The sequence below is a fragment of the Mandrillus leucophaeus genome, unplaced genomic scaffold (assembly GCF_000951045.1).
Source record: "Mandrillus leucophaeus isolate KB7577 unplaced genomic scaffold, Mleu.le_1.0 Scaffold805, whole genome shotgun sequence".
NCBI classification, from domain to species: domain Eukaryota; kingdom Metazoa; phylum Chordata; class Mammalia; order Primates; family Cercopithecidae; genus Mandrillus; species Mandrillus leucophaeus.
In genome coordinates, this window is record NW_012108753.1 from 742,430 (window position 1) to 756,616 (window position 14,187).

Consider the following 14,187-nt stretch of genomic DNA (forward strand, 5'->3'; position numbering starts at 1 on the left):
TAACAGACTTTGGCTTATGTAATGGATTTATTCTTTAAAATATTCTTTGTCTTATTATCTTACACATTATTTTGTTTGTATGCACAAAAACTTTAATTGTTTATATGAGATTACCAAATATCCTGAAAACTCTTGGAACTGCAGCCATATATTTCCTCCTGCCTGTAAGGAGTGTCCACCTTGATGGTTAAATCAACAATGTGTGATCTTAGATATCAGTCTTTCCTTCTTTATAACCTTTTTTTGTTATATCTGCATTGCTTTTGTATATTAAGACAAAAACAACTTAATAAAAATTTAACTCTAGCATCTATATTTTCAACTGTCTGTTAGTGTTATATATTTGTTTTAAATATGAGTTTTTTGTTTGTTTTTTTGAGACAGCGTTTCGCTCTTGTTGCCCAGGCTGGAGTGCAGTGGCGTGATCTTGGCTCACTGGGTGACAAGAATGAGACTCCATCTCAAAAAAAAAAAAAAAAAAAAAAAAATTTACCTAAGAAAATAAGTTATAAAATTTTGCACCATGATTCTGTTCATGTTGAGAGATGCATTGAAAGGCAAATTCAAGGGAAATAATTCAGATGGTAAAAATAGAAGCTAAAATAGAGCATGCCATTTAACAGCTTTGAGCATTACTTTTTTATGGGGTGGAGAGGGATGTGGAGAAAGAGGCTGCTGGTGTTCTTGGGTTGTATTTTCCAAGGCAAAATGACCAAATAATAGAGTCTGCACATAGCTTTGTAGTCCCCTTTTGCAGAAGAGATTGAACTAATTTGCATTGCCACCAACAATATATAAATCTTTATATGTAATTCATCTAATATCTGTAATTCATCTGCCTGTGAACATTGGGTTTTATCTTTTTAATTTACTTTCTTTGTTTTGTTTTGTTTTGTTTTGAGACAGGGTCTCACCTCTGTTGCTGAGGTTGGAGTGCAGTGGCAGGATCAACTGCTCACTGCAGCCTCAGCCTCCCTGGGCTCAGGTCATCCTCCCACCTCAGCCTCCCTAAGTAGCTGGGACTACAGGCATGTGCTACCATGTTCAGCTAATTTTTGTATTTTTTGTAGAGAAGAGGTTTGGCCATGTTGTTCCAGGCAGGCCTCAAACTCTTGATCTCCAGCAATCCACCTGCCTTGACCTCCCAAAGTTCTGGGATTACAGGCGTGGGCCATTGTGCCCAGCCTAATTTACTTTTTTTAAGACAAAAACGTTTTCAAATTTACAGAAAAGTTTCAAGAGGAATACAGTAAACTTTTTACTCAGCTTTACCAACTGTTAATATTTTCAACTGTGATAATTTGTATTTTTTATTACTAATTAGACTCTGCAGTTTTCCGTGTGATGCTTCATCTCTGTATGTTCTCATGGTTCTTCATCAGTTTGCCATTTGTTTCTGAGTGGAATCTGGTTATTTTGTTTATTAATATTGACTAGTATTCACCTTTTAAGAAGGTAACCTTTTTAAAATTATTTCTCTTATATTTTTCTATTTTCCTTTGAAGTACATCTTATATAAAATGCCTCATTTGAATATGTTTACTACATATATCTTAACTCTGATTATAATCTTCATTTCTTCAGTAATCAGAAAGGGTTATACTATTTCTACAAGAATGCAAAAAGTACTTTAAAAATTAACCTATCAGTGTTTTATGTAGATTATAAGTTCAATGAAAAATTGGACTATGTCTGTGGTGGAAATATGACCCAAATGCTTAAACAAAGTTTTGGTACGTAGTAGGTACTCAGTAAATGAATAAATGGATTTTATTACAGTATGTTGGTTAGAATATGAATGGATTCAAGTTCTTTTCAGAATCATTCCTTTTTGTCCTAATAAATACTGTATCATGATCTTTCCCTAGTATTATATTACTTCTGATTTAATATACTTTTAGTTGTTACACTATTTTGAATCATTTTTTGAAAGCTATTTTATTTACTTCTGTTCAGCAAATGCTTACAGAATAGTGATTTTGTGTCAGAAACTGTTTCCACTATTAAGTGGCAAAATGAACTTTGAAAAGACTAGATGCTGGCTGGCTGGGCATGGTGGCTCATGCCTGTAATCCTAGCACTTTGGGAGACTGAGGTGGGAGGATGGCTTGAACTCAGGAGTTTGAGACCAGTCTGGGCAGCATACTGAGGCCCTGTCACTGCCAAAAAATAAAAATAAAAAATAAGAAACAATAGATGCTGAATTTTGCTGAATGCCTTTTTTGAATCTATTTTTGATTGCTACCTCATGTTACTGCTGTGAAGAATTAAGATACATAATGCGAATAAGATAGGTATATAAAAGTGCTTTGTGAGCCACAGTGGGAAAGCTAGATGTTATCATCGCTTCTAATTAATGTATCTGAGATAAGGTATGGTGTATGATATATTAGGTAATTGGTCTGTAAAAGCAACAGGAGATCCCTGAGTGGCTTCGGAAAAAGAATGTCAGTACAGTGTCCCCTATGCAGTACTTTGATTAAAACAAAAAACAGGCCAGACGCGGTGGCTCACGCCTATAATCCCAGCACTTTGAGAGGCTGAGGCGGGGGGATCACGAGGTCAGGAGATCGAAAGCATCCTGGCCGACATGGTGAAACCTTGTCTCTACTAAAAATACAAAAAAAAAAAAAATTAGCCGGGTGTAGGGGCATGTGCCTGTAATCCCAGCTACTGGGGAGGCTGAGTCAGGAGAATCATGAACCAGCAAGTTGGAGGTTGCAGTGAGCCGAGCTCGCACCACTGCACTCCAGCCTGGCGACAGAGCAAGACTCAGTCTCAAAACAAAACAAAACAAAACAAAAAACAAAACAACTTGACACACTTAGAAAATGAAGGTTTGTGCTATTGGTTTCCTTTTATTTTAGAAAAATAAAGCATTGTTTAAATGTTTCTTGCAAGTACAAATGTAATTTAAATTAATGTTCAAAGATATCTGTAATTAAATTTCATTCAGCAGACATATATTATGTCTAATAGAGAACTTGCTAAGTAAGAGATAAAGGATGATTACATGAACAGTCATAAAATTGTCAGTAAGAGTCCTAAAAGTCCATGATAGGACAATAGTTAAAAGATATCAAATAATTATTTATTCTTAAACATTAAACAGGATATTAATAGTTTTAATAACTTTGAAGTTTGACAACACCGTAAAAACATTACAGACCACTTTTATTTATGAAAATACATGCAAATAGCAAACACCAGATGGGCTTAAACCTGCTACTTAATTACCCAGTAAGTGACAAAGCTGGAATTCAAACTAGATTTGAGCTGTACTAGTACTACCCTTGAAAAGGGTTCCTTACACTCAGCTTTCCTTAATTTCTTAAACTTTTTTTTTTTTTTTTTTTTAGTTGAAGATGCGGTCTCCAGTAAGTGACAAAGCTGGAATTCAAACTAGATTTGAGCTGTACTAGTACTACCCTTGAAAAGGGTTCCTTACACTCAGCTTTCCTTAATTTCTTAAACTTTTTTTTTTTTTTTTTTTAGTTGAGACAGAGTCTTGCTCTAGTGCCCAGGCTGGAATGCAGTGACATGATCTTGGCTCACTGCAACCTCTGCCTCCCAGATTCAAGCAATTCTCGTGCCTCAGCCTACCAAGTAGCTGGGATTACAGGTGTGCATCACCACACTTGGCTAATTTTTGTGCTTTTAGTAGAGGTGGTGTTTCGCCATGTCAACCAGGCTGGTCTTGAACTCCTGACCTCAGGTGATCTGCCCGCCTCGGCCTCCCAGAATGCTGATATTACTAGTGTGAGCTACCATGCCCAGCCAATTTCTTAAACTTTTGATTATACTAAATATGTTCCTTCTGCATAACACTGTTTTTATAAAATTAATCTCTTAAAGTACTTTAAAATTCAAAATACACTTTTTAGATTCTTTAAGATACTCATTGCCGTGTTCATGGCCTTTAGACGTGTGATCATAGCCTATTTGTTTTTCATTGACTTAGTTTCATATTTCTTTGCCTTTTTCATTCTACTTTTTCTTATAGAACTATTTACTAGTAATGAAATCATTTTAAAGAATACACTTTTTCTTCCTCCTGCTAACTGTTAAGAGAATGTTTTATAACCACTCTCGTAGCCTGTAAGTTTCTTTTCTAAACTACCTTTTCAGGATACATATTTACTAACTTGCTTTCAAATGAATATGGTCATATCTATGCAGCAAGTTTCTTTTCCTTTTCTTTCTTCCTTCCTTCTCTTCTTTTCTTTTTTTGTCTTTTTCAAGGCAAGGTTTCACTCTGTAGCCCAGGTTGAAGTGCAGTTGTACAAACATGACTCACTGTAGCCGCAACCTCTCTGGCTCAAGTGATCCTTCCACTTCAGCCTCCCTGCCAAGTAGCTGGGACTACAGGTGTGCACCACCATGCTCCACTAACTTACTTAGTTTTTTATAGACATGGAGTCCCAGTGTGTTGCCCAGGCTAGTATTGAACTCCTGGACTCAAGCCATCTTCCTGCCTTGACCTCCCAAAGTGATAAGATTACAGGCTTGAGCCATTATGCCTGACCTCTTTTTCCCTTCCTTCCTTCCGTCCATCCGTCCGTACATCTGTCTCGCTCTTGTTGCCCAGGCTGGGGTACAGTGGCATGATCTTGGCTCACTGCAACCTCCGCTTCCCGGGTTCATGTGATTCTCCTGCCTCAGCCTCCCGAATAGCTGGCATTACAGGCATGTGCCACCATGCCCGGTTAATTTTGTATTTTTTAGTAGAGACGGGGTTTCTCCATGTTGGTCAGGCTGGTCTCGAACTCCCGACCTCAGGTGATCCACCCATCTTGGCCTCCCAAAGTGCTGGGATTGCAGGCGTGAGCCACCGTTCCCGGCCCTCTTTTTCTTTTTAACTGAGCTTATTTTTCTCTTCCCCAGCTTGTGTCTGGGTCCTACTGTCTTGGTCAGAGTATTTTACTATATTGACCTGGACAATTCTGCCATCATGAACCATATTTTAAACCTGAATACGGAAGAGCATAGATTATTTTGGAAGGATAATTTTAACACACACACACACACTTTATTCTGAAAATTTAGCAACAAAATGAAAGGTGGTTTGTGATAGTTGATGTATCAACATACAGGAAGAAGAAAGCCTATAATCTGTTTCAGAATGCTATTTCTGGGGCTGGTAACATCAAAAATAATCAAATTAAACATTAACTTGCTTACTCATAAGATTTTCTCAATTTAGAAGTTGGAGAACATGTATATTCTTCTATTACCACTTTCCATCTTTCTCAAATACAGTTTTTGTAGTTTTCTGTTGGCTTCATCATCATATTGAAAGATTATTAATCACTTACATATGTGTAGTTTTCTGTTAAGTCCTGTTCAATATATTACAAAATTGTGATCTATGTTTGTAATATCAATTAATAAGATGGTGTTAAATCAGATTACGTGTTCATTTACTTGGTCATTGTTAATACACAGAATATAAATTGTGTTGCATGAGCATGAATTTCTCTCTTAATCCCACATAATGGTCTTAAAATTATGCACCATTTATCGTTAGAGTGAAAGATTATGTGTCATTTATTGTAGTGGTAGAAGAAAATAAAACCAAAACAGAATCCAATCCAAAAGCTTAGGTTACTACAGTAATTACATCTTCATATACTAAAGACAGCACACTATTACTGTTCGAGAGCAGTGTCTTGGACAACTGGTTACTTACACTCTTTTCAGAGAAGAAATAGGAACATAAGGAAGCAGGAAGATTTTTGTCTAAATATGAAGCAAGAAAGGCTTAAATGTCTTTATTCTAGGGATTAGGCATCGTAAGTTTTTTTTAGAGAAATTGTTTTCATGGTATTTCCTACCTGCATTTGTCACTTTGCTTTTGTCTAAATACTTAACATTTATAATATTTATAAATTTATTATTTACATGTTAATACCAACATTTTTTATTTATTTTATTTTATTAATAGGAGCTCTGATTCACATTTCATAGCCACCTTTGTATGGGCAAAAGAACTGATAATTAAAATTTTCAAAGCTTAAGGAAAAACAAACTTTCCAGTTTATGGTAATTATTGTTTATATTTCTACTTTGTATGTTCTTATCTGTTTTTTTCCATTTACTGCGATTGAACTTTTATCTTTTAAATCAACATTGAATAACCACAGTATTGCTAGGCACTTTGGGATGGAATAGTTGAGTATATTTTTATTTAGCTGTTATCCTCAGCAGATTTATATTCTAGTAGAATGCAAAAATCCCCTTTTTGTGTGTCCTCAATACAAGTGGGAAGCACTTAGTAGGCACTTAGTTATTTTATGTTGAATGCATGAATGAAGGCTTCTGCCTGGTTTGGGATGAGATAAATTATGAACATTTTGAAAATTAAAAGAGAACAAGACAATAATTATGTAATAGTCCTAATTAAATGAGATTAATTATAGAAGGTGTTTAATAGAGTTCGTGATACATATTAAGTATACCAAAGCGCTTACTTTCTTGCCTTTTTGCTGAACATTAATATAAGTCCCATAAAGTGTTAAAATAATATGTACATACAGAGGTTTTTTTGTTTTGTTTTTAAACAAAATAAGAAATGCTCTTGGAATTCAGAGAAGGGATTACTGTAGTGTATGTAGGCTCAGACTTGGACATTGGTAGAATCCGAACATTAAAGGACATTTGGAGAGGTAGGAGAGAGAAGAGCATAAGCCAAGGCATGGAGCTGGGAAAGTTCAGGTAGTAGCTGAAGACTAATTGTCTACTTACTTTTTTAAAAATATAAAATTATGAGTTTCGTTCCTCCCTTTGCCCACTATCCTCCCCTCTGTTGCCCAGGCTAGAGTGCAGTGGTGTAGTCTCAGTTCACTGCAGCCTCTGCCTCCCAAGTTCAAGTGATTCTTGTGCCTCAGCCTCCCGAGTAGCTGGGGTTACAGTCTTGAGCCACCATACCTGGCTAATTTTTGTATTTTTTAGTAGAGACAGGGTTTCACCATGTTGCCCATGGCTGGACTCAAACTCCTGAGCTCAAATGATCCATCCATCTAGGCTTCTCAAAGTGCTGGGATTACAGGCGTGAGCCACCGGACCCAGCCTAATTGTCTACTTTGATTGGAGCATAGGATGTGTGTGAGTAGGGATGTGGAAGATGAAGCTAGATAGAGGGAACAGATTGTCGATAGCCTCATTCCATTGGGAAGAGTTTGGGCTTTATGTAGTTCCTTAAGATTTATGGATTCATAATTTATACATAAAGACTGAATGTTTTAAATATTAGAAGTGTTCCCTGTTGAAGAATACTTCTTTAGAGATCATATACCTACCAACGGATAATCATGTTGGTTTAAAACATGTTTAAAACTCCTTTGGAGCTGACCATAAACAAAATCATACATTATAGAAGACTTATCATTTGCAAGTAATACGTTCTGAGAGCTCTGTAAATCCTCAGATTTTAAGATTAAGATAATTTTTTGTGGAATTCTTTATCTGAATTATATTTCCATTGAGAGTCATATGTTTTGTTTCTTACATGTATGCATATTCTACAAGTAAATTAAAATCCTTTTCAACTTTAATGAAAGTTTTATTTCACTTGAATCCTTTTTACTCAGGTTGGAGCATTTGCTAAATTAGTTCAGTGATTTTTGGTGGTGGGGTATAGAACATTTCTGTTCTTTTTCTCGTGAAGAGCTGCTATTTTCTTAGTCCTTACATTTTTCTTTCTTTGTGGGAGCAGAGGGCATTTTACATCAATAGATTTAGGTTTTTTTCTTTTTTGAGACGGAGTTTTGCTCTGTCACCCAGGCTGGAGTGCAGTGGTGTGATCTCTGCTCACTGCAAGCTCCGCCTCCCAGGTTCTCGCCATTCTCTTGCCTCAACCTCCCAAGTAGCTGGGACTATAGGTGCCCACCACCACACCCAGCTTTTTTTTGTTTTTTTAGTAGAGACGGGGTTTTGCTGTGTTAGCTAGGATGGTCTCGATCTCCTGACTTCATGATCCTCCTGCCTCGGCCTCCCAAAGTGCTAAAATCACAAGGTTGAGAGCCACCGTGCCCGGCCTAGTTTTTTTTCTTAAACTGTTTAGAGTCATTGCCTTTTAACTTTAATACAAATGCTTGGCTGGGCATGGCGGCACACACAGGTGGGCCCTGCTCCTCAAGAGGCTGAAGCAGGAGAATCGCCTGAGCCCAGGAGGTCAAGACTACAGTGAGCTGTGATTGCGCCATTGCTCTCCAACCCTGTCTCAAAAAAACTTCCAAAGACAAATGCTTGGTGTTAGGCTAGACTCATGCTTTTAACCTCTAGATTGGGCCTGTAGCTTCTCCATTGCCTTAACAAAGTATCTTCTGGGTAGCTCTTAAAACAGTGGTAAGCATGAATGTTAAATCTAGGAATGTCATACTGTCTCATACTGTAAATATGCAGAATTCCTCCCTTGATTGATATCTTATTCTCTCTTTTCTTCTACATATGTGTATATGTACATATACAGTTATCCTTCAATGTCTGTAGGGGATTGGTTCCAGAAACTCCCCCACCCAATACAAAAAACTGTGGATACTCAAGTTCCAATTTTCTTATATAAGGTGGCGTAGTATGTGCATATAAACTATGCACACCCTCCCATATACTTTAAATCATCTCTAGATTATTTATAATACCTAATGTAAATGCTGTTATACTATATATTTTTAAAATTTTCTATTTATTGTATTGTTTATTGAATGTTTTTGATAGATGGTTGATTGAATCCGCAGATGTAGAACACATGGATATGAAGGGCTAACTGCATGTGTGTGTGTGTGTGTGTGTGTGTGTGTAAATTTTAAAAAAATGGAATTTCTAGCCCTTTGAGCAAACATAAGGAACATTTATAAAGAGTTGAAAGATAGGAAGATGTGCTGAGGGAATTTAACTGACTGATTCGAGTTCTGAGGTAGCCTTTGGGATCTCAAAAAACCTACTGATGTACATTTATTTATATGCTGCCATAAGGTGACAATGTGGGTGTAATTAATTTAGTGCTTTAAATGAGAATTTGGGCAATTGAGGGTTTTCTGTACACGAAAATCTATATTTGTAGTCTTACATTTAGGGATGGAGAGATTGCTTTTGAAAGAACATACCACTATCTCCTATAGCATTTCAGAGGTAAAATGTTATCTAGAAGAATCACTTGAGCCCAGGAGTTCAAGGCTGTAGTGAACTACAATCATGGCACTGCACTTCTAACCTGGCAGCAGAGAGAGACCCTCATCTCTAAAAAACATAAAATGAAATGTATCTTTATTTTCAATATAATCCATCAGTTCACATCTTACCTTTTTTTGAAATGTAACGAGATAAATAAAATGGTACAGTATTTTATTTATTAGGAAAATTTCAGGAGACTCACTAGTTTGTTAAAATGTAAAACTTGGCCAGGTATAGTGGCTCACGCTTGTAATCCCAGCACTTTGGGAGGCTGAGGCGGGCGGATCACCTGAGGTCAGGAGTTCGAGACCAGCCTGGCCAACATGGTGAAACCCTGTCTCTACTAAAAATACAAAAATTAGCCAGACACAGTGGCAGGCGCCTGTAATCCCAGCTACTTTGGAGGCTGACATAGTAGAATTGCTTGAACCCAGAAGGCAGAGGTTGCAGTGAGCTGAGATTGCGCCACTGTTCTTCAGCCTGGATGACAGAGCGAGACTCTGTCTCACAAAAAAAAAAAAAAAAAAAAAAAAAAAAAAGGTAAAACTAGCTGTAGCATACATACCAGATTAGAATACAGTTTTTAGGCCTGGTACAGTGGCTCTTGCATGTGGTTCCAGCACTTTGGGAGGCCAAGGTGAGAGGATTGCTTGAGGCTAGGCAACAGCCTGGCAACATAGGAAGACCCTGTCTCTACCAAAAAAATTAAAATTAGCTGCATGTGGTGGTGTGCGCCTATAGTCCCAGCTACTTGGGAGGCTGAGGCGGGAGAATTGCTTGAGTTCAGGATTTTGAGCCTGTGGTGAGCTATGATTGCACTCCAGCCTGGGCAACAGAGTGAGACCCTGTCTCAAATAAACAAACAAATACATGAATAAGCAAGCAAGCGATTTTTAAGTTGAACATCAGTTCTCTACTTGACTCCAGAGTTAAATAGGCATCCAGTTACTTTTTGTGTTTATTTTTATATTGACTGCTTTTGCCTGCAACTGTGTTTCTAGTTCTAAGTAAATATAACATATGCTGCTGGTACACATACATCTTGGGCAGCATATGTTTCAACCACTGGATTGTTAGCTCTGTTTTGTTTTGTCACTACTTTAGTCCCAGTGCCAATAACTGTGCCTGGCACAAAGTAGGTGTTTAGTTAATATTGTTAAATGAACAAATACGAATATTTGACTGTATTACTTGAATCCTCATTTATTAATACTGCACTATCTTTTCTTAGCTGTTTTTGTGAACATATGTGTACTGGTCTTGTACCCTAACTAGATTGGAAGCGCCTTGTGGGTAGAAACTTGGTTTTATTTGTTTTTCCTATATTCTCCTTTACAACAGTTTAGACCTTGATGGGAAGTAGGTATTTCCCAAACGTGATTGAACTGAAATATATTGGTAGATTTTATTTTATCAGGAGACTGCTGAAAATATAGTCATAAATAAGGAATTTGGAAGAGAATCAAAAAGCTAGTATGTACTCGTCTGTCAGTTTGAAGGCCTGTGTAAGACTCTATACTTCTGTGAAGTAAAAAGGTAGGGCTCTGGGGCTGGACGTGGTAGCTGACACCTGTAATCCCAACACTTTGGGGAAAAAAAGAGGTAGGGTTCTGGGACTGTTCTTTGCTTCTTTTTTTTTTTTTTTCGAGAGAGAGTTTTGCTCTGTCGATCAGGCTGGAGTGCAGTGGCATGATCTCAGCTCATCACAACGTCTACCTCTCAGGTTCAAGCAGTTCTCCTGCCTCAGCCTCCCGAGTAGCTGGGATTACAGACGCTTGCCACCACACCTGGCTAATTTTTTAATATTTTTAGTAGAGACGGGGGTTTTACCATGTTGGCCAGGCTGGTTTCGAACTCCTGATCTCAAGTGATCCGCCCGCCTCGGTCTCTCGAAGTGCTAGAATTACAGGCGTGAGCCACCACGCCTGACTTCTGGGACTGTTCTATTCCTTGCTCCTCAACAGACTGTTTCCTGGTTTGTGTTTTGTTTTGTTTTGCTTTGTTTTTTGTTTTTGGCCTTCTAACTGTGTTACAAATGATTTAAGTCCGTGGTTCTCCAAGTGTGGTCCCAGATCAGCAGCATTATCACCTGGGTACTTACTAGAAATGGAAATTCTTGGGCCCCACTCCAGACCTACTGAATAAGCAACTCTGAGGGTAGAACCTAAAAAAATTATGTCTTAACAAGTCATCTGGGTGATTCTGATGGTAAAGCTTGATGTCACCAAATGATAATGACACTTTTTTTTTTTCCCGAGATGGAGTCTCTCTCTGTCACCCAGTCTGGAGTGCAGTGGCGTGATCTTGGCTCACTGCAACTTCCACCTCCCAGATTCTCCTGTCATGGCCTCCTGAGTAAGCTGGGACTACAGGCGCACGCCACCATGCCTGGCTAATTTTTGTATTTTTAGTAGAGATGGGGTTTCATCATACTGGTCAGGCTGGTCTCAAACTCCTGACCTCAGGTGATCCACCTGCCTTGGTCTCCCAAAGTGCTGGGATTACAGGCATGAGCCACCATGCCCAGCCTGATAATGACACTGTCTTTAAGAGAGAGGAGAGGGCTAGAGGCAGTGATTATGTGCCAGAGAAAACTAGCAGCCTAAATTTAAGAGCATAATATAATATAATCCAGAGCTTTTCAGAGGGAATAGTTATAGTTTATAAAAGGCATTAAGACATAAAGCAGATTATTGAAACTTCATTGTACACTGTAACCATATAATTGACTTTTACTTATATATTTCCTCTTTTAAAGTTTGTGTTCAGATCGAAAGATGAGAACCTTAATCAAGTTTTATAATATTTTATTTTAGATTTTTGTAAAAGTGAATGCTCTTTATGTTCCATAGCAAGTAACAAGTAACTGAAAAGCTACTGAAAAGTGTCCAACCCAAGAATTTTGTGTATTTTTCATTTTGAATATACTTCTTGGTGATTTCAATTTTGAATCCTAGCCCTTTTAAATTTAGTTTAAAATGGCTTCAATAAGACTGGGCACGGTGACTTGCGCCTATAATCCCAGCACTTTGGGAGGCCCAGGTGGGTGGATCACGAGGTCAGGAGTTTGAGAACAGCCTGACCAACATGGTAAAACCCTGTCTCTACTAAAAATACAAAAATTAGCTGGGCATGGTGGTGCATGCCTGTAATCCCAGCTACTCAGGAGGCTAAGGCAGGAGAATTACTTCAACCCCGGAAGGCTGAAGTTGCAGTGAGCCAAGATCACGCCACTGCACTCCAGCCTGGGCAACAGAGACTCCGTCTCAAAGCAAAAAAAGGAGGGAGGGGCTTTAATAAATTAAGTGGTACATTTTAAATATTTTAATTGTTTATTATATATTATATATGCAGATAAACCTGGTTAGATATAGAAGATTTATATTCCTATTTACGTATATCCTTTTGACAAATTAGAATTGAAAATAATATAAAAATAAATTTTCTTTTTGTCATGCAGACTTAAAAAGTAAAATATCTACCTACTATTATTTGTATCTTTTTTGTTTATAATGGTTTGGAAGTGAATATCTGATTTTCTATACTGTGAAAAACATGTATAAAGTATCATGGAAGTTCAACATTCATTTTCCTTGAAGATAATTCCAAAGTTTTCTTCTCCAGAAATATATGCTGTTATCATTAGGTTTAGTTGTACAGATATATGGCAGTATGATGATTTGTAATTTTTAAAATATATTTGATTCATAACACTTTTTTTTTTTAAGATGGAGTCTCACTGTGTCACCCAGGCTGGAGTACAGTGGTGCGATCTCTGCTCACTGCAACCTCTGCCTCCCGGGTTTGAGCGATTCTTCTGTCTCAGCCTTCTGAGTAGCTGGGAATACAGGTGCCTACCACCATGCCTGGCTAATTTTTGTATGTTTAGTGGAGACAGGGTTTCACCATGTTGACCAGGCTGGTCTTGAACTCCTGACCTCAGGTGATCCCCCTGCCTCAGCCTCCCAAAGTTCTGGGATTTACAGGTGTGAGCCACTGTGTCCGACCTATTTTCCTCTTTTTTTTTTTTTTTTTTACCTTTTTTCCTTCCCTTTTTTCCTTCCTTTCACTGTTTTTGTCTTTTATGTCTCTCACCCTCGCCCTTCCTTTTCAATGAACTCAATTCAAAGAGCAATATACTGCCATATCTGGAGAAGTTTTAGCTGGATTTTAATCTTTATTGTTAAAGGGTAAGAATTTATACCAATTACTGTGTTTTTGACTGAGGTTGTTTTACAGAAGGAATTCATTTTTTTATGTAGGAATGTGTTTTAAGACTTTTTGTTTATAAGTTTCGTAGAGAAAAAAAGGTAAAAGATTGACATTATTCTCATACTCTTTTACTCTTTTCTCAAAGGTCTTAGTTCAGGTCCTAATTTTCTTTCAATTATAGTCATAATTTATTTAACCGGTCCCCTTTAGATGGTCATTTGGGTTGTATACATACTCTTGTCTGTGTTTTATCAGTCATGTATTATGTAATTTCACATATGTGCAAATATATATTTGAAGGATAACATTCTAAAATTGCTGAGTTAAAGGGTATATGCATTTACAAACTTGACAGATATTGCCAGTTGTCTCTATAAAGTGGAACTGGTTTATACCATCACAGCTAGTATATAAATGTCTGTTTTCTACCACATTATTAAATTACTGAACTTTATCCATTTGATGGAAAAGGAGAAATCTGATTGTAATTTATTTTTTACATTTTTAATTTTTTTATGAGATGTCTTGGTATGTTGGCCAGGATGGTCTCAAACTCCTAGCCTCAAGCAGTCCTCTCACCTCAGTCTCCCAAAGTTCTGGGATTACAGGCATTAGCTACCATGCCTGGCCCTGATTACCCTGTCCCCCCCACTTTTTTTTTATTTTGAGACAAGGTCTCACTCTGTCACCCATGTTGGAGGGTGGTGGTGTGACCACTGCACCCTCAAGACTGCTCACTGCAGCCTTGGCCTCCTGGGCTCAGGTGATCCTCCTGCCTCAGCCTCCCAAGTAGCTGGGACCAAA